The sequence below is a fragment of the Argentina silus genome (assembly GCF_951799395.1).
Source record: "Argentina silus genome assembly, chromosome: Y".
Taxonomy (NCBI): domain Eukaryota; kingdom Metazoa; phylum Chordata; class Actinopteri; order Argentiniformes; family Argentinidae; genus Argentina; species Argentina silus.
Genome location: NC_139654.1, coordinates 42,533,170 through 42,556,425, shown reverse-complemented (window position 1 = coordinate 42,556,425; position 23,256 = coordinate 42,533,170).

Here is a 23,256-nt window from a genome sequence, read left to right as displayed (position 1 = left end):
AAACTCAGTGATGTTATTGTCGGCCTTTATCTTAACATCCTGCTAATAGTTGCTGCCTGTTTGATCCCTATCGGGTTTTAATAGTTTGCAGACCCATTGATTCAAGAAGGTCTATGGGGCAAATATTTTTGGGCAAATATTTTCTTTCGAGTAATACTGAATTTTACATATTTGAACTCCTCTAAAAATGTGTTATGTTCTTTACATGTATGCACTTGTTTTATATCATTGCCTCCTAAAAACAGTATTTCAAAATACTAGTTCAAAACACATCACATATTACAGTAATGAAGCAACTGATTAACATGAATACAGTGCTCTTCATAAGTATTGGAAAGAGGAAGCATTTTCTGTTCTTTTAGCTCTACACTTGGATTTGAAATCAAACAATTATTATGGGGTCAAAGTAGAGATTCTCAACTTTAATTCAATGGGTTTTTAAAAAAACATTTGTAAACATACTCCCACTATTTCAGGGCTTCAAAAGTATCATATAATGTCCAAATAAAATACTAATGTTTCGTATTAGGTCAACAATCTGCCTGAAGTCTGCGACCTCACCAGGCACTATCCACTATCCACTATCCACTATCCACTCATCTTTAGAAAATCATTGACATTTCCACATGGTATTGTGTCATAGACGAGCCTCCCTACAGCAATATTATCTTGACATTGGGATCCTTTGTCCAAACCATATTTCAGGGTGTATGTTTGGTTGCAGGGGCCCAGGCTGTGCTCTCTGACTGCTCCAACTGAAGTAGACCCTGCAGTGAGGAAGAGGTCAACATGCTGCAGTACCGTCAGCCAATCACACACAAAAACCAACAGATCGCCAAGACCTCCATTGCACCATGCACGCACGCACCCACACACACACACACACACACACACACACACACACACACATACACACACACACACACACACACACACACACACACACAAACACTGTCTCAACAGCCCCTTCCTTCACTCTCACTCTCTCTCTATGTAGGTGGGTCAGGCTGCGTATTCAGCCTCTAAGGGGGGTATTGTTGGGATGACTCTACCCATCGCCCGAGACCTGGCACCCATGGACATCCGTGTGGTCACCATCGCACCCAGTCAGTAAACACACACACATACATACGCACTCTTTCACACACTCCTCCCCCCCCCCCCTTCCTCTCCATATCAGACAACCTCTCTCTCCCTCTCCTTAGGTCTGTTCTCCACTCCTCTCCTGGCGGGTTAACCTGAGAAGGTGCGTTCATTCCTGGCCCGCCAAGTGCTCTTCCCCTCGCGCCTGGGAGACCCTGCAGAGTTTGCCCACCTGGTGACATCACTGGTCGAGAACCCCATGATCAATGGAGAGGTCAACAAACTGGATGGAGCTATCCGCATGCAGCCCTGAGAGAGAGTGAGTGTGTGTGTGTGTGTGTGTGTGTGTGTGTGTGTGTGTGTGTGTGTGTGTGTGTGTGTGTCTGAGTGTGATCCAAGGTATACCACTGTGACAGCTCCGATGTGTGTGTGCATGTGAGGTGTGTGTTCATGTCTGGTACTCCAAGCTCTGCTGTACTGTACGCTCCATGCAGTTTTGTTTTGTTTTGTAAACTGATCCAGTAATAAACTTCTAATGAGTCTGAGTCTCTCCTCCTCTGTGTCTGTGTAAAGTGAGGTCAGTAGGAGCTAATAGGACAAATGAAACAAGAATGAGCCCCTATGAGGCAAGTGTACCTTCATTTGTCCTATTAGAAGTGAATAGAACGCCTGGACACAGGAAATGCTAAATGCTAAAGCTCTCATAACATCACACCTGCACCAGTGTATAGCTTTATGTACATGTCATCCACAACATTTGAGTGAAGGGAAAGGGAAGCACACATAGCACTAAATAGCGGCCAATTGTGTTGAGGTTTCCAGGCTAACGGTGTCGGCATGTGCAGTCCCCTGTCTTATCTCTGCACCCCCACACGCTCTCAGCCAGGGCCACATCAACAAGGCTTTTGACAGAAAGGCTCGTCCCCTGGTTTGCCTGATTGTGTAACAGCTGAGCCATCAGAGGAGTCGCTCTCAACGAGAACATGAGGGTTGGGGCATATCTGGAGCCATCGTTCATCTGAAATTAAAAAAGTAACATCAGAGGGGAGTGCAAGGTGAGACAAGAATTGGACAAATTCAACTGAGAGTTGAAGGTCATGGACTAAATGCTATAGTAAAACTAGCAACAATCACCTTCATCTACTTAGTCTATAGGTTCTCTACCATCTCTCTAATCGTCACCATGCTCACCTTCTTCAATGTCTCCCTCTCCTGTTCTAGCTTCTCTTTTTCCAGACTCTGTTTCGCTCTTTCTTCAGCCACCATCACCAGGGCCTCTCTCCTCTTGATGGCCTCTATCTCTTTCTCCATCTGTTTCTTATCCTTTTTAAATGTCTCCTTCTCCTTCCACATCTTGAGCATTTCTCGCTCCACATCTTGCCCGTCTCTTTTGATTTTCATCCACTCCTTCTTTATCATTTGCAACTCTGCTCCGACCTTCTCTGTCTTTCTAAGCATCTCCATTGAGGTCTACTTTTCCTGCTCTAGCTTCTCCTTTTCCTGGCTCAGTTTAAGTCTTTCTTCGGCCTCCATCACCAGGGCCTCTCTCCTCTTGACTGCCTCCATTTCTTTTTCCATCTGTTTCTTGGCCTTGAGAAATGTCTCCTTCTCCTTCCACATCCCAAGCATTTCTTGCTCCACCTTCTGCCCGTCTCTTTTGATTTTCATCCACTCCTTCTTTATCATTTGCAACTCTGCTCCGACCTTCTCTGTCTTTCTAAGCATCTCTTTTGAGGTCTCCTCCTCCTGCTCTTCCTTCTCTTTTTCCTTGCTCAGTTTAAGTCTTTCTTCGGCCTCCATCACCAGGGCCTCTCTCCTCTTGACTGCCACCATATTTTTCTCCATCTCTTTCTCCATCTGTTTCTTGGCCTTGAGAAATGTCTCCTTCTCCTTCCACATCCTGAGCATTTCTTGCTCCACCTTCTGTCCGTCTCTTTGGATTTTCACGCTCTCCTTCCTCATCATATTTAACTCTGCCTCTGCCTTCTCAGCCTTTCTAAGTATCTCCTTTGAGGACTCCTTCTCTTTCTCAATCTCCATCATGAGGATCTTGATCCCACTGTCCATCTCCTCCCTCTCCCTATTGAACTCATTCCTGTCCTCCTGCAGTCTTTCTGCCTTTCTGGCCAGGATCTCCTCCTCCCTCTGCCTAACTTTTTGGTCCCTTCTCTTTTGTTTCTCATATTCCTCTATCTTTTTCTCAAACTCTGCCTTCTCTGTCTTAATCCTCTCATGCTCCTTCCTGATATCCTCAATACTCATATATATTTTCACCTCCATTGTTTTTATGCACCTACAGTAGATAGAACACAAACAAAAATGATTGAAATAATCTCCACACACCCATACTATAATGCAACAGGAATGTCAGAAAGATTCCCCAAATGAGAAAGGGATAACAATCTTTGAGTTTGCCCTTCTGAATCAGTCAACAAATACCAGTACACCGATTGGCAGCAAAGAAATGTTATTATCTATAATGTGCGTTCGGCTGGCGTCATAATGGGTTTGGAATGACTATCATGGTAATTCACTGCCTAACAACTCTTATCAGCGTTCCATGCAATGGTTCGAAGTGACTTGGTCCTGTCAGAGGCCTATGTTAGAGTCAGTAAAAGCTTCCATTGTGGGTTGGCTGGCTATGTTTGTTGACACGCCTTGAAATATAGCCTACAATTGTGGCCAACAGGTCAAATATCAGTGGCCATATAATGGGCACATTTTATTAACTGGAATCGGCCTGGTACAGGTAGGAGCCTATAGGCTAATAAGCAGAAGACCTCGGCAAAATTAAAATAGCCCTAATTCAATTCATGCATTTAGGTGTCTCATAATAATAATAAAAAATATATTTTATTTGGAATGTGTTTTTCATTTGTAGCCGACAATTTCAAAGCCTGTGCAGTTGAGTGCAATAGACACACAAACAAAAACACAAACAAAACACTAACAACAACAAGAGGACAGGACCTAAAGGAAGGCCTTTCTAAAGATGTGAGTTTTTAGGCATATAGAAATATCCAACGCTGAATTCGACTTAATGGGAATATCATCTCCTAGTGACAGATATCTCTCAGTGACATTTTTACGCGTCCCTTGTCCAAATGCTGTAAAGGTAGTCGGCCTATGCCGTCTCAAGTATTTACAAATACAAGTGTTATAAATCTATACTATATGTCAACTATACTACATCTCTGGCCTACATTAGCCTACCTCAGTCAGTAGGCTGTGTTAAGCGCCGAATCTTCCGGTTATAATCTCTTTATATCTCACTCTGGTAATACTGATTGCACAGGTTCAGGTTGCGTCTTAGCTCGTTATGCCACTAAACTAAAAGTTCAAGAACTTTGTGTATTATTGCAGAACATTCTCAATTCTGTGTACATATCAACGTCATAATGATACCAATAGCAACGCATTTTGGGTGGAATCCTAACTCCAAATCCGCGTGCGTAAATCTTGCATTCATGTCAATGGGAAATTGATTCGATTTACACGCGGATCTCGAGTTAGGATTCCACTGCAATACACATTTAAGTTTAAGTTCATTTGAATTTATAGTGCATTTTACCCACAATATACGGCTTACACAAAAGTAGCCTACAAGACAAATACAACATTTGAAAAAACATATTGCATAGAATCAAATTTGGGGATATACAGGGTTTTTTTCTTTATAAAGTACATTACAAACATAAAGTCTCATAAAGTACATTACAAATACGAAACAATTATTAGTCCTATTTTTTATTAGTAATAATAATAAGTATTTTATATTTAATACAAAATAGATTAAATGGTGAAATTGGTGTGTATAAATATAATAAACTTGACTCATAATTCGTATAGTGCTGTTTTTGGAGTAATTACTAATTACTAGTAATTACTAGTGTGTGCGGACTGCGCTCTCTGTCCCGTCTTTCTGCTGTGGGGCAGCGGAGCACTCTGCCCCATCGTTGCGAGGGGAACAACGTGAGCGTGATTGGCGTAAGCAGGGAAAACCTCACGCAAATTATATTGGGTATGAATTCTGCCTAGCAACAGGTGGCGAAAAACTATCAAACGCTAATGTCGTTAACGTGGTCTGACATGACAGGAAATAATCACAAAGCAATTCAGTTCATCTACTGTACGTCTATCGCTAATGCTAGCTAGCTAAAGTTTTCACAATGAATCGTGTAGATTATTTGTTGACCATGCGGTTTAGTACATTGCCTTTGGAAGAGAAGTTGGAGATAAAACGTTTAGGGCCAACAGGAATGGTTTGACAAAAAGAGATGGCTAACCGCTACCACCTCGAAACATGCGCTGTTCTGTTTCCCATGTATGATTTTTGGTGGAGACTATTTGGGCATCGGCTGGATTCAAAGACATTATACATCTGTCAGAACAGAACAGACACCAGCGACTGAACGGCCTTGACATGCTTTCCATTGAAAATGCATTGATCCAGGGACAGATGGATTTCAACAGTAAAGTCATCGAGAGGTTTGCTGAAGCAACGAACCGCCACGCTACTTTCCTATTCAAGTGAGCGGGTCTGTTTGGACATGTATGACAAATGGACAATGCGCCGTTCACTGTAGACTATATTGCTTTTGTTTTGTAGTCATTTTAAACGTTATACTACCTGTGATATAAAGTGGAGGACTAAATGTTACGTATAGGCCTAATATCTAGACCGTTGATGGGCACACTTGTTACTTGTCGCTTTCAGAACCCTGGACTGGGCTCCGGCTGTATATTCATATAGTTCCGTTAATTAGCCTAGCCTACTTTCCGTGATTTAATGACTTTTGTAGTGTGTTATAGCCTCTGCACTGATGATATTTATTTCACATTTAAAATAATACAATTGATAAAACCTGATTAAACTTTCCTACAAGTTAACGATGTGCCGAATGCTTGTATTTTGATTAAACATGCAAGTTATTGAAGACACGTGTCTGTCTCATCTTTTTACTTTGTTGCAGTATAGGCGTTCTGTGTCGCGCTGAAGCGTATGAAGTGTATTCAGTTATGGGGTTTACTGTACATACTTTTTCTCTGCACTGTTCCTGCTGCAGAGGATGCGTAAACGATTTTCCCATGTTGTTTTTTGGTTGTGGTCTGTGTTTATACATTTAGGCTATTAGTTGTATCCTACTTTTCAGTTTTACAAGTCAAATCTTATGACAGATGAGATGGCACTTCAACCGACAAAATGCAGGTACATTTTGACTACTGCTGCACTACGATACCCATAGATAGACCCAATACATTGGTAACTGCACTACTTATACAGCTCATATACTGCTTATACTGTTCATACTGCATTCTATATTTATTCTGCTTATAATGTTACTGTTAATACATATATTGCTTATACTGCACTACTTATACTGCTCATATACTGCTTATACTGCTCATATACTGCTTATACTGCTCATATACTGCTTATACTGCACTACTTATACTGCTCATATATTGCTTATACTGCTCTACCTGTATATATTGTTCACATTGCACTTTTCTGCTTTTTTGCACTTCTGGTTAGACGCTAACTGCATTTCGTTGTCTCTGTACTTGTACTCTGCACAATGACAATAAAGTTGAATCTAATCTAACACCTATTTATTGTCATGTTTTGATGGCATGTTGTTCATTCTCATGTTATGATTTAGTTTGTGATTATACACACGTTTTCAAAGTCAAAGTCAAAGTGGCTTTATTGTCAATTCTTCACATGTCAAGACATACAAAGGAATCGAGAGGACGTTTCTCACTCTCCCACGGTGAGACAGATAAAGTGCCCAGGCACAACAGATAACACATACTAAAAGTAAAACATTCAATAAAAATAATTTAAACAGTGCAAAAAGAGCAGTCAGTAAAGACAGTAAGAAGCAGCCAAATACTGTGTATTCTGTATAAAAAAATAAAAAATAATAATAAAATAAAAAAAATAAAATATATATAGCGTGATGATAGAGACCCACTACCAGACGAGTACAAAACATACACAAGTCACATGCAAATCCCTGCACTGCAGACGACAGACAACAACTGTCTCTGTACAACTAGTCCTGGACCTCCACTAATAGACAGATACAAAGAGAGCAGCATACAGTAGCAGCAGAGCCCAGAGGCGAGGCGAGGCAAGGCAAGGCAAGTTTATTTATATAGCACATTTCATACACAGAGGCAATTCAATTCTAAAATAGATAAAAAGGAAAGAGCATGAATTTCTTTTTTAATAAAAACGCATAAAAGACATAAAAAAAGAATAAAAGTCACAGTGCATTTTAGGGTCACTGTGCAATTATTAGCGCCAATTTAGTTTCAATTTAAGGCAAAAGCAAAGCCCTTTTTTTTTTTAAGCCCATTTTTGAAAGTAGCCAGTGTTGGGGCTTATCCTAGATCTATGTGTAACATAATAACTGAGAGACCTGCAGCAGGGCAGGTCCTCATCACTGGCTGTCTGCTTTGAGCTGGTTGTCGTTGGACTCCTGGCAGCGGAACAGCAGCTTGAGTTTGATGGGCCGTATGGGCATCAGAGTGTTCTGTAGGTCCATCTCAATGGGGATCTGGTGAGAGTTGACACACAGGTAAGTATGAAGGAACGAGTAAAACAGATGTCAGCGTTACACTATGAATGTTACCTAATACAGTGTCACTGTTACGTTCGGGTAGCATTGCACTATAAATTCAAATAAACTCAAACTCCTGGACAACCTCTCTTGGGTCGACATACATTAAAATGGCCCTATGAAGTCTCGAGGGAGTTTTGCAGAAATACAAATATCTTTTTTTTAAATCTCACACTTCCATAATTTTTTGCCATTTCCAGGTCGAAAAACACATAGGCCCCAAAAATAAAGAAACGGCTGTCCAGCCAAAACTGAGGCTTCAAACTTGATGAAAACAGTCTCTCCCACAATAACTCAAGGGCCGCTTGTGTTTTTTAGGCCTTCGCAAGCTATCGGAATTGTGTGCGCGGCAGGAGAGACAAATCCATGTTTTCGCGCCTTTTTTGCGATTTCAAGGTCGAAAAACACATAGGCCCCAAAATGAAAGAAACGGCTGCCGCACCAAAACTATGGCTTCAAACTTGATGAAAACAGTCTTTCCCATAATAACTTACGGGCTGCTTGTGTTTTTTAGGCCTTCGCAAGCTATCGGAAGTGTGTGCGCGGCAGGAGAGACAAATCCATGTTTTCGCGCCTTTTTTGCAATTTCCAGGTCGAAAAATACAAAGGCCCCAAAAATAAAGAAACGGCTGTCCAGCCAAAACTGAGGCTTCAAACTTGATGAAAACAGTCTCTCCCACAATAACTCACGGCCCGCTTGTGTTTTTTAGGCCTTCGCAAGCTATCGGAAGTGTGTGCGCGGCAGGAGAGACAAATCCATGTTTTCGCGCCTTTTTTGCCATTTCCAGGTCGAAAAACACATAGGCCCCAAAATTAAAGAAACGGCTGGCGCGCCAAAACTATGGCTTCAAACTTGATGAAAACAGTCTCTCCCACAATAACTCACGGCCCGCTTGTGTTTTTTAGGCCTTCGCAAGCTATCGGAAGTGTGTGCGCGGCAGGAGAGACAAATCAATGTTTTCGCGACTTTTTTGCGATTTCAAGGTCGAAAAACACATAGGCCCCAAAATGAAAGAAACGGCTGCCGCGCCAGAACTATGGCTTCAAACTTGATGAAAACAGTCTCTCCCATAATAACTCACGGGCTGCTTGTGTTTTTTAGGCCTTCGCAAGCTATCGGAAGTGTGTACGCGGCAGGAGAGACAAATCTATGTTTTCGCGCCTATTTTGCCATTTCCAGGTCGAAAAACACACATACCCCAAAAATAAAGAAACGGCTGTCCAGCTAAAACTGAGGCTTCAAACTTGATGAAAACAGTCTCTCCCACTATAACTCAAGGGCGGCTTGTGTTTTTTAGGCCTTTGCAAGCTATCGGAAGTGTGTTAGCGGCAGGAGAGACAAATCCATGTTTTCGCGCCTTTTTTGCGATTTCAAGGTCGAAAAACACATAGGCCCCAAAATGAAAGAAACGGCTGCCGCGCCAAAACTATGGCTTCAAACTTGATGAAAACAGTCTCTCCCATAATAACTCACGGGCTGCTTGTGTTTTTTAGGCCTTCGCAAGCTATCGGAAGTGTGTGCGCGGCAGGAGAGACAAATCTATGTTTTCGCGCCTATTTTGCCATTTCCAGGTCGAAAAACACACAGACCCCAAAAATAAAGAAACGGCTGTCCAGCTAAAACTGAGGCTTCAAACTTGATGAAAACAGTCTCTCCCACAATAACTCAAGGGCGGCTGTGTTTTTTAGGCCTTCGCAAGCTATCGGAAGTGTGTGCGCGGCAGGAGAGACAAATCCATGTTTTCGCGCATTTTTTGCGATTTCAAGGTCGAAAAACACATAGGCCCCAAAATGAAAGAAACGGCTGCCACGCCAAAACTATGGCTTCAAACTTGATGAAAACAGTCTCTCCCATAATAACTCACGGGCTGCTTGTGTTTTTTAGGCCTTCGCAAGCTATCGGAAGTGTGTGCACGGCAGGAGAGACAAATCTATGTTTTCGCGCCTATTTTGCCATTTCCATGTCGAAAAACACACAGACCCCAAAAATAAAGAAACGGCTGTCCAGCTAAAACTGAGGCTTCAAACTTGATGAAAACAGTCTCTCCCACAATAACTCAAGGGCTGCTTGTGTTTTTTAGGCCTTCGCAAGCTATCGGAAGTGTGTGCGCGGCAGGAGAGACAAATCCATGTTTTCGCGCATTTTTTGCGATTTCAAGGTCGAAAAACACATAGGCCCCAAAATGAAAGAAACGGCTGCCGCGCCAAAACTATGGCTTCAAACTTGATGAAAACAGTCTTTCCCACAATAACTCACTAACCCTAACCCTAACCCTAAACCCTAACCCTAACCCTAACCCTAACCCTAACCCTAAATCTAGCTATAAACTTCCCTAACCCTAACCCTAATCCTAACCCTAACCCTAACCCTAACCCTAACCCCCTCTGAGGAAGTAGAACTTACTACGAAACGTCAGGGATATTTCAATGCAGTGAATTTGTTTCTTTCTAAGGATTGATAGTTTTGGCCTCCTTTGGCGCCAACCAGTTTTTAAACTAATTCAAATAAAAGTGAGGTTTTAATCTTATAGGGGGGTTCAGGTAAGAACACCTCCAGAACATCTCCTCCATTTTCAATACTTTTGGAGTCTTAGCTCCTGGGAAGGATTACTCGAAGGAACTCAGGCCTCATACACTTACTACAATAACACAAAGACCCAACAAGGATTACTCACCCTTCTGACCTGAGTCCACAGAGACCACGCCTGTCCCTGGAGTTGGAGACCCGGAGGAGCTGTAGACGCTGCACGCAGATACAAGGCGGTAAGAACCCTATCTGGGCAACAGACGGGTATCTATCTTATACTGAGTGTGTGCCTGTTTGTTGCCCAGATACCCTTGGATTGAACCTACACTATGTTTCCTGTTAGAGGTGGATCCGCTGCATTGAATACATTGGGGGAGATCACTCATGATAGGAATAGAATTAGACCAGCATTACTACCTACCCCTAGAATGCAGCCCTTATTGAGTTTAAACTATACACACATTAGACCACCACACCACGGTAGGACAAGACACATACACCACTCTGCGATTGCACCATCACACCAATTCTCTAGTAGAGCAGGGAAAACACCATCCAGACATACACTCAAAGGACAAACATTCGCTACACTAGGACAGAACAGACCATTAGCCAACAGACACACATATAGACACACACCCAGCAGGCAAACACATAGCACACAATCAGCTAGAACTGAAACTCCAGATGAGGCCACGAGACAGGATGCCAAAACATATTTCAAACTCATTCAGGCCATACATCATAAGGAGATCACTGATGAGACTATAAAAACACACACTTACCCTGCTGGCATGATGAGACAGATAAGGAGACTGACAGACTTTATCAAACCTTCCTCACCTACAGAACAAACGAAAACACATGTAACAACATGCACAACAGAATGGATGGCAAAGATCATGGTAATACTCCAGACACATTATCAAAACACTATAGATTCACTCCTACAGCCCCCCCACACAGTTAACAAGATGGCACTCGAGATTGCCATGAGATGGGCAGACAAGAGATACAGACATAGACTGACTTCAACAACAAGATCACGGGTGGACACAATTATAAACACTCCCACACACACTCACCAGTCATCACATGTACAGTCGACGTCCCCTACTAACCTCCCTCCTCCTGTAGTACATGACACCAGCATAGAGCTCACTCATATCCCCCCCTGACTCACCCACTCCCATACACACTCACCAGTCATCACATGTACAGTCAACGTCCCCTACTAACCTCCCTCCTCATGTAGTACATGACACCAGCATAGAGCTCACTCACATCCTCCCTGACTCACCTACTCCCATCCTTTCTACCGAGGACTTTCCACCCTTACCTAGAAGGGAACCCTCATACAAAAAATCATTAAACCTAGGCCCTCGTCAGATTTTAGCATCACATGGGCCTACGCACACACACATACATACTCAGAAAGGGACACATCCTACACCTACACACACAGACATACACATATCGCCCACACGTACACACGCACCTACACCACCCATACCTGCACCCACACATACACAATTGACACTTAGGCCTACACAGACACCCACACCCATACAGACAACACACATACACACACAAGGGACATCTACCCACACATCCACTCCAACCTCACCTTGTCACCAGGGGAGGGATGGAGCCTTCGGATTACCGGGCGCCAAGGATCACTCATCACTTATCTGCACACCGATTCGAACTACACCTGTCTCGTCAGAGAGCCACTTTTCCCCTACTTTTTCCCTCCAATTTTCACCATCCCCCCCACCATCCCCCCCTCCACAAGAACCCACCTCCTATCACACAGGTAAAGAAATCAGAGCACAGTTCCACCACAAGATCAGTAGTCAACCCACAACAAACATGACTCACGTTCCGGTCACTGACTTGACCACCACACAACACAGACAGACAAACACTTCAGTTCTAATAACGGATAACATAACATTTGACTCTCTCACACTCACACCCACAGGTGGCGCCATTAGGAGGAGGTCGGAAGCTATGCAATCCAATACGAGGGCAAAACCAACCATGATGAAAGGGCCACATAAAGGGGAACTTCCCATACAGGCCCAATCTGAGCCCTCAATATCTAAGAGATTGCCTAGCAAAGACCTCCCTCGAACTGATGACAGAACACACGCCCAGACACATACGCATACATCCACACGCACGCTCAACCAACCCAATTTACCTCCAACACACACACACATCACCACTGTATACACTCCAACATACCACCGGGCCACACCAGGGCGTAAGATTCAGGAGTGGAACTTCAATAGTAACAAACCATTCATCATGTTGGGGGATTCCAACCTCAGCCGGATCCCCCCATTCACTAATCACCGTATACAGGTAGACAGCTATGCAGGGGCCTGTATCTATCATTTTTATAGGATCCTGGAGAAGGCCACCGTCCAACCCCAAGTGGAACTGGTGGTTCTCTCAGTGGGCCTCAACAACAAGGATCACGATGCACGCCAGACATCACTAAAACAACTACCAAGGATGATCAGGGAAGCCAAGAGGGTCTACACCAACGCAACAGTTTACATGCCAGTCATTCAGTTTTCACGTCACCTCACCACAGAACAGCAGACAAATCTGAAATACATCAATGAACACATTACAAGACACCTCCCACACTTATCAGAAATAGCCCAGGACACATTCTACACCACACCAGATAATATACATTGGACAACTACAACAGCACAGACCATTTTTAATCACTGGTGCAAGCAGCTAAATTTATAATAAACAGTAACCACAATCTGGACTCACACATCTCTACCGCCACTTCCACACATACATTGCCAAACACCTTTCTTCCCCAGCCCGTAGCTCCCCCTACTGGAGCAGTAGGAGAAGAAACCCCAACCCCCACCTCTTCTTCCCCCCCTCTACCCCTAACAACAACCTCCCCCCTCCCCCCTTCCCCCTTCTCTTTATTCTTTTCCTCCCTCAAATATCTTAAATCTTTCTAAATCTTTTCACCCCACAGCACCCCAGATCAAGATACTGGAGAGAGGGTTGACGTTCATCCCTCGACCCAACAAACATGACCAGGAGGAACTCCAAAGGGACATTCACCACTTTCACAGACGATGCAAATTATTGGACTATTTTGACTACCAACCCAATCACAAATACTCACCACTCACCTACCCCTCCACCTGGGAGCCTAAACTCAGCCAAGTAGACAGACACATTCAGAAACTGATTAGAACAAACCTACATACATTATCTAACTATCACATACTACCAGACATGCCAGACAATATCACAGCAACAGAAAGGAACGCCATACACACATTGAAAAGTAACCCACACATCATTATAAAACCAGCAGACAAAGGCTCCAAAATTGTCATAATGGATAAACACCAATACCTATTAGAAGCGAACAGACAATTATCAAACACTAGATATTACAAACACATAGACAACAATATACAAAAACAGACACAAACACAACTACGACAAGTCATACAGACCATATACGAAAAGAAATACATTACACGAAAACAAAGAGACTTTTTATTCGGACCGGACGACCCCAGACCCAGACAATTTTACTTACTTCCGAAAATTCATAAGGAACCTGAGACTTGGACTATTCCCTTTGAAGTTCCTCCTGGTAGACCGATAGTTTCAGACTGCAACAGCGAATCATACCACATTGCACAATACATAGACCATCATCTTAACCCTCTCTCCACCAAGCACCCCAGCTACCTGAAAGACACCTACGACTTCTTACACAAAATCCAACCCATGGTTGTTCCCTCCCAGGCTTACATATTCACTATAGATATCGATAGTTTATACACCAACATAAATACACACACAGGAATAAATGCAGTTAGGAATATCTTTCATAATCACCCAGATAAGAATAGACCCGACACTGAACTCTTACAACTATTGGAGATTAGTCTTACAGGCAATAATTTCACTTTTGACGATAAACAATATTTACAGGTAGAGGGAACAGCCATGGGCCAACGATATGCACCCTCATACGCCAACTTATACATGTCCGAATGGGAGAGAGAGGCACTAGCCAAATGCCCCCACCAACCCAGTTTCTATTACAGATTTCTAGATGACATTATAGGAGCATGGCCACACCATATAGATTTATTCACAGAATTCATAAACATTTTAAACTCGCACCATTCGTCTATAAAACTCAAACACAGCATACACCCACAAGAAATTAATTTCCTGGACACCACAGTTTATTTTAATCAGATCAATTCAACACAGAAAACATTATTGACTAAGGTCTACTTCAAACCGACAGACACACATGCACTATTACATAAACACAGCTACCACCCAAAACATACATTCAAAGGCATAGTAAAATCACAAATCATACGCTACTATAGAATATCCTCCACCCAGACACATTTGCACGAAGCCATTCAAACCTTATTTAAAGCACTTAGACAGAGAGGATATTCCAAACGCTTCCTCCGTACAATCAAGACCAGCACATTGGCTGCCCTCTCTCCCATCCGGACAGACCACCATGCACAAACACACACACACATTAACCGACTTCATTCATACACAACACACACCGACCTTGACACCAACCCTGACCTTAACCCTAACCCTAACCCTAACCCTAACCCTAACTTTAACCCTATCCCTAACCCTGACCCTAACCTTGACCCTAACATCAACCCTGACCCTAACCCTATCCCTATCCCTAACCCCAACCCTAACCCTAACCACAACCCTAACCATAACCATAACCTTAACCCTAACTTTAACCCTAACCCTAACCCTAACCCTAACCCTAACCCTATTCTCAACCCTCATTCAAAACACACATACCCCAAAAATAAAGAAACGGCTGTCCAGCTAAAACTGAGGCTTCAAACTTGATGAAAACAGTCTCTCCCACTATAACTCAAGGGCGGCTTGTGTTTTTTAGGCCTTTGCAAGCTATCGGAAGTGTGTTAGCGGCAGGAGAGACAAATCCATGTTTTCGCGCCTTTTTTGCGATTTCAAGGTCGAAAAACACATAGGCCCCAAAATGAAAGAAACGGCTGCCGCGCCAAAACTATGGCTTCAAACTTGATGAAAACAGTCTCTCCCATAATAACTCACGGGCTGCTTGTGTTTTTTAGGCCTTCGCAAGCTATCGGAAGTGTGTGCGCGGCAGGAGAGACAAATCTATGTTTTCGCGCCTATTTTGCCATTTCCAGGTCGAAAAACACACAGACCCCAAAAATAAAGAAACGGCTGTCCAGCTAAAACTGAGGCTTCAAACTTGATGAAAACAGTCTCTCCCACAATAACTCAAGGGCGGCTGTGTTTTTTAGGCCTTCGCAAGCTATCGGAAGTGTGTGCGCGGCAGGAGAGACAAATCCATGTTTTCGCGCATTTTTTGCGATTTCAAGGTCGAAAAACACATAGGCCCCAAAATGAAAGAAACGGCTGCCACGCCAAAACTATGGCTTCAAACTTGATGAAAACAGTCTCTCCCATAATAACTCACGGGCTGCTTGTGTTTTTTAGGCCTTCGCAAGCTATCGGAAGTGTGTGCACGGCAGGAGAGACAAATCTATGTTTTCGCGCCTATTTTGCCATTTCCATGTCGAAAAACACACAGACCCCAAAAATAAAGAAACGGCTGTCCAGCTAAAACTGAGGCTTCAAACTTGATGAAAACAGTCTCTCCCACAATAACTCAAGGGCTGCTTGTGTTTTTTAGGCCTTCGCAAGCTATCGGAAGTGTGTGCGCGGCAGGAGAGACAAATCCATGTTTTCGCGCATTTTTTGCGATTTCAAGGTCGAAAAACACATAGGCCCCAAAATGAAAGAAACGGCTGCCGCGCCAAAACTATGGCTTCAAACTTGATGAAAACAGTCTTTCCCACAATAACTCACTAACCCTAACCCTAACCCTAAACCCTAACCCTAACCCTAACCCTAACCCTAACCCTAAATCTAGCTATAAACTTCCCTAACCCTAACCCTAATCCTAACCCTAACCCTAACCCTAACCCTAACCCTAACCCCCTCTGAGGAAGTAGAACTTACTACGAAACGTCAGGGATATTTCAATGCAGTGAATTTGTTTCTTTCTAAGGATTGATAGTTTTGGCCTCCTTTGGCGCCAACCAGTTTTTAAACTAATTCAAATAAAAGTGAGGTTTTAATCTTATAGGGGGGTTCAGGTAAGAACACCTCCAGAACATCTCCTCCATTTTCAATACTTTTGGAGTCTTAGCTCCTGGGAAGGATTACTCGAAGGAACTCAGGCCTCATACACTTACTACAATAACACAAAGACCCAACAAGGATTACTCACCCTTCTGACCTGAGTCCACAGAGACCACGCCTGTCCCTGGAGTTGGAGACCCGGAGGAGCTGTAGACGCTGCACGCAGATACAAGGCGGTAAGAACCCTATCTGGGCAACAGACGGGTATCTATCTTATACTGAGTGTGTGCCTGTTTGTTGCCCAGATACCCTTGGATTGAACCTACACTATGTTTCCTGTTAGAGGTGGATCCGCTGCATTGAATACATTGGGGGAGATCACTCATGATAGGAATAGAATTAGACCAGCATTACTACCTACCCCTAGAATGCAGCCCTTATTGAGTTTAAACTATACACACATTAGACCACCACACCACGGTAGGACAAGACACATACACCACTCTGCGATTGCACCATCACACCAATTCTCTAGTAGAGCAGGGAAAACACCATCCAGACATACACTCAAAGGACAAACATTCGCTACACTAGGACAGAACAGACCATTAGCCAACAGACACACATATAGACACACACCCAGCAGGCAAACACATAGCACACAATCAGCTAGAACTGAAACTCCAGATGAGGCCACGAGACAGGATGCCAAAACATATTTCAAACTCATTCAGGCCATACATCATAAGGAGATCACTGATGAGACTATAAAAACACACACTTACCCTGCTGGCATGATGAGACAGATAAGGAGACTGACAGACTTTATCAAACCTTCCTCACCTACAGAACAAACGAAAACACATGTAACAACATGCACAACAGAATGGATGGCAAAGATCATGGTAATACTCCAGACACATTATCAAAACACTATAGATTCACTCCTACAGCCCCCCCACACAGTTAACAAGATGGCACTCGAGATTGCCATGAGATGGGCAGACAAGAGATACAGACATAGACTGACTTCAACAACAAGATCACGGGTGGACACAATTATAAACACTCCCACACACACTCACCAGTCATCACATGTACAGTCGACGTCCCCTACTAACCTCCCTCCTCCTGTAGTACATGACACCAGCATAGAGCTCACTCATATCCCCCCCTGACTCACCCACTCCCATACACACTCACCAGTCATCACATGTACAGTCAACGTCCCCTACTAACCTCCCTCCTCATGTAGTACATGACACCAGCATAGAGCTCACTCACATCCTCCCTGACTCACCTACTCCCATCCTTTCTACCGAGGACTTTCCACCCTTACCTAGAAGGGAACCCTCATACAAAAAATCATTAAACCTAGGCCCTCGTCAGATTTTAGCATCACATGGGCCTACGCACACACACATACATACTCAGAAAGGGACACATCCTACACCTACACACACAGACATACACATATCGCCCACACGTACACACGCACCTACACCACCCATACCTGCACCCACACATACACAATTGACACTTAGGCCTACACAGACACCCACACCCATACAGACAACACACATACACACACAAGGGACATCTACCCACACATCCACTCCAACCTCACCTTGTGGGAGGGATGGAGCCTTCGGATTACCGGGCGCCAAGGATCACTCATCACTTATCTGCACACCGATTCGAACTACACCTGTCTCGTCAGAGAGCCACTTTTCCCCTACTTTTTCCCTCCAATTTTCACCATCCCCCCCACCATCCCCCCCTCCACAAGAACCCACCTCCTATCACACAGGTAAAGAAATCAGAGCACAGTTCCACCACAAGATCAGTAGTCAACCCACAACAAACATGACTCACGTTCCGGTCACTGACTTGACCACCACACAACACAGACAGACAAACACTTCAGTTCTAATAACGGATAACATAACATTTGACTCTCTCACACTCACACCCACAGGTGGCGCCATTAGGAGGAGGTCGGAAGCTATGCAATCCAATACGAGGGCAAAACCAACCATGATGAAAGGGCCACATAAAGGGGAACTTCCCATACAGGCCCAATCTGAGCCCTCAATATCTAAGAGATTGCCTAGCAAAGACCTCCCTCGAACTGATGACAGAACACACGCCCAGACACATACGCATACATCCACACGCACGCTCAACCAACCCAATTTACCTCCAACACACACACACATCACCACTGTATACACTCCAACATACCACCGGGCCACACCAGGGCGTAAGATTCAGGAGTGGAACTTCAATAGTAACAAACCATTCATCATGTTGGGGGATTCCAACCTCAGCCGGATCCCCCCATTCACTAATCACCGTATACAGGTAGACAGCTATGCAGGGGCCTGTATCTATCATTTTTATAGGATCCTGGAGAAGGCCACCGTCCAACCCCAAGTGGAACTGGTGGTTCTCTCAGTGGGCCTCAACAACAAGGATCACGATGCACGCCAGACATCACTAAAACAACTACCAAGGATGATCAGGGAAGCCAAGAGGGTCTACACCAACGCAACAGTTTACATGCCAGTCATTCAGTTTTCACGTCACCTCACCACAGAACAGCAGACAAATCTGAAATACATCAATGAACACATTACAAGACACCTCCCACACTTATCAGAAATAGCCCAGGACACATTCTACACCACACCAGATAATATACATTGGACAACTACAACAGCACAGACCATTTTTAATCACTGGTGCAAGCAGCTAAATTTATAATAAACAGTAACCACAATCTGGACTCACACATCTCTACCGCCACTTCCACACATACATTGCCAAACACCTTTCTTCCCCAGCCCGTAGCTCCCCCTACTGGAGCAGTAGGAGAAGAAACCCCAACCCCCACCTCTTCTTCCCCCCCTCTACCCCTAACAACAACCTCCCCCCTCCCCCCTTCCCCCTTCTCTTTATTCTTTTCCTCCCTCAAATATCTTAAATCTTTCTAAATCTTTTCACCCCACAGCACCCCAGATCAAGATACTGGAGAGAGGGTTGACGTTCATCCCTCGACCCAACAAACATGACCAGGAGGAACTCCAAAGGGACATTCACCACTTTCACAGACGATGCAAATTATTGGACTATTTTGACTACCAACCCAATCACAAATACTCACCACTCACCTACCCCTCCACCTGGGAGCCTAAACTCAGCCAAGTAGACAGACACATTCAGAAACTGATTAGAACAAACCTACATACATTATCTAACTATCACATACTACCAGACATGCCAGACAATATCACAGCAACAGAAAGGAACGCCATACACACATTGAAAAGTAACCCACACATCATTATAAAACCAGCAGACAAAGGCTCCAAAATTGTCATAATGGATAAACACCAATACCTATTAGAAGCGAACAGACAATTATCAAACACTAGATATTACAAACACATAGACAACAATATACAAAAACAGACACAAACACAACTACGACAAGTCATACAGACCATATACGAAAAGAAATACATTACACGAAAACAAAGAGACTTTTTATTCGGACCGGACGACCCCAGACCCAGACAATTTTACTTACTTCCGAAAATTCATAAGGAACCTGAGACTTGGACTATTCCCTTTGAAGTTCCTCCTGGTAGACCGATAGTTTCAGACTGCAACAGCGAATCATACCACATTGCACAATACATAGACCATCATCTTAACCCTCTCTCCACCAAGCACCCCAGCTACCTGAAAGACACCTACGACTTCTTACACAAAATCCAACCCATGGTTGTTCCCTCCCAGGCTTACATATTCACTATAGATATCGATAGTTTATACACCAACATAAATACACACACAGGAATAAATGCAGTTAGGAATATCTTTCATAATCACCCAGATAAGAATAGACCCGACACTGAACTCTTACAACTATTGGAGATTAGTCTTACAGGCAATAATTTCACTTTTGACGATAAACAATATTTACAGGTAGAGGGAACAGCCATGGGCCAACGATATGCACCCTCATACGCCAACTTATACATGTCCGAATGGGAGAGAGAGGCACTAGCCAAATGCCCCCACCAACCCAGTTTCTATTACAGATTTCTAGATGACATTATAGGAGCATGGCCACACCATATAGATTTATTCACAGAATTCATAAACATTTTAAACTCGCACCATTCGTCTATAAAACTCAAACACAGCATACACCCACAAGAAATTAATTTCCTGGACACCACAGTTTATTTTAATCAGATCAATTCAACACAGAAAACATTATTGACTAAGGTCTACTTCAAACCGACAGACACACATGCACTATTACATAAACACAGCTACCACCCAAAACATACATTCAAAGGCATAGTAAAATCACAAATCATACGCTACTATAGAATATCCTCCACCCAGACACATTTGCACGAAGCCATTCAAACCTTATTTAAAGCACTTAGACAGAGAGGATATTCCAAACGCTTCCTCCGTACAATCAAGACCAGCACATTGGCTGCCCTCTCTCCCATCCGGACAGACCACCATGCACAAACACACACACACATTAACCGACTTCATTCATACACAACACACACCGACCTTGACACCAACCCTGACCTTAACCCTAACCCTAACCCTAACCCTAACCCTAACTTTAACCCTATCCCTAACCCTGACCCTAACCTTGACCCTAACATCAACCCTGACCCTAACCCTATCCCTATCCCTAACCCCAACCCTAACCCTAACCACAACCCTAACCATAACCATAACCTTAACCCTAACTTTAACCCTAACCCTAACCCTAACCCTAACCCTAACCCTATTCTCAACCCTCATTCAAAACACACATACCCCAAAAATAAAGAAACGGCTGTCCAGCTAAAACTGAGGCTTCAAACTTGATGAAAACAGTCTCTCCCACTATAACTCAAGGGCGGCTTGTGTTTTTTAGGCCTTTGCAAGCTATCGGAAGTGTGTTAGCGGCAGGAGAGACAAATCCATGTTTTCGCGCCTTTTTTGCGATTTCAAGGTCGAAAAACACATAGGCCCCAAAATGAAAGAAACGGCTGCCGCGCCAAAACTATGGCTTCAAACTTGATGAAAACAGTCTCTCCCATAATAACTCACGGGCTGCTTGTGTTTTTTAGGCCTTCGCAAGCTATCGGAAGTGTGTGCGCGGCAGGAGAGACAAATCTATGTTTTCGCGCCTATTTTGCCATTTCCAGGTCGAAAAACACACAGACCCCAAAAATAAAGAAACGGCTGTCCAGCTAAAACTGAGGCTTCAAACTTGATGAAAACAGTCTCTCCCACAATAACTCAAGGGCGGCTGTGTTTTTTAGGCCTTCGCAAGCTATCGGAAGTGTGTGCGCGGCAGGAGAGACAAATCCATGTTTTCGCGCATTTTTTGCGATTTCAAGGTCGAAAAACACATAGGCCCCAAAATGAAAGAAACGGCTGCCACGCCAAAACTATGGCTTCAAACTTGATGAAAACAGTCTCTCCCATAATAACTCACGGGCTGCTTGTGTTTTTTAGGCCTTCGCAAGCTATCGGAAGTGTGTGCACGGCAGGAGAGACAAATCTATGTTTTCGCGCCTATTTTGCCATTTCCATGTCGAAAAACACACAGACCCCAAAAATAAAGAAACGGCTGTCCAGCTAAAACTGAGGCTTCAAACTTGATGAAAACAGTCTCTCCCACAATAACTCAAGGGCTGCTTGTGTTTTTTAGGCCTTCGCAAGCTATCGGAAGTGTGTGCGCGGCAGGAGAGACAAATCCATGTTTTCGCGCATTTTTTGCGATTTCAAGGTCGAAAAACACATAGGCCCCAAAATGAAAGAAACGGCTGCCGCGCCAAAACTATGGCTTCAAACTTGATGAAAACAGTCTTTCCCACAATAACTCACTAACCCTAACCCTAACCCTAAACCCTAACCCTAACCCTAACCCTAACCCTAACCCTAAATCTAGCTATAAACTTCCCTAACCCTAACCCTAATCCTAACCCTAACCCTAACCCTAACCCTAACCCCCTCTGAGGAAGTAGAACTTACTACGAAACGTCAGGGATATTTCAATGCAGTGAATTTGTTTCTTTCTAAGGATTGATAGTTTTGGCCTCCTTTGGCGCCAACCAGTTTTTAAACTAATTCAAATAAAAGTGAGGTTTTAATCTTATAGGGGGGTTCAGGTAAGAACACCTCCAGAACATCTCCTCCATTTTCAATACTTTTGGAGTCTTAGCTCCTGGGAAGGATTACTCGAAGGAACTCAGGCCTCATACACTTACTACAATAACACAAAGACCCAACAAGGATTACTCACCCTTCTGACCTGAGTCCACAGAGACCACGCCTGTCCCTGGAGTTGGAGACCCGGAGGAGCTGTAGACGCTGCACGCAGATACAAGGCGGTAAGAACCCTATCTGGGCAACAGACGGGTATCTATCTTATACTGAGTGTGTGCCTGTTTGTTGCCCAGATACCCTTGGATTGAACCTACACTATGTTTCCTGTTAGAGGTGGATCCGCTGCATTGAATACATTGGGGGAGATCACTCATGATAGGAATAGAATTAGACCAGCATTACTACCTACCCCTAGAATGCAGCCCTTATTGAGTTTAAACTATACACACATTAGACCACCACACCACGGTAGGACAAGACACATACACCACTCTGCGATTGCACCATCACACCAATTCTCTAGTAGAGCAGGGAAAACACCATCCAGACATACACTCAAAGGACAAACATTCGCTACACTAGGACAGAACAGACCATTAGCCAACAGACACACAT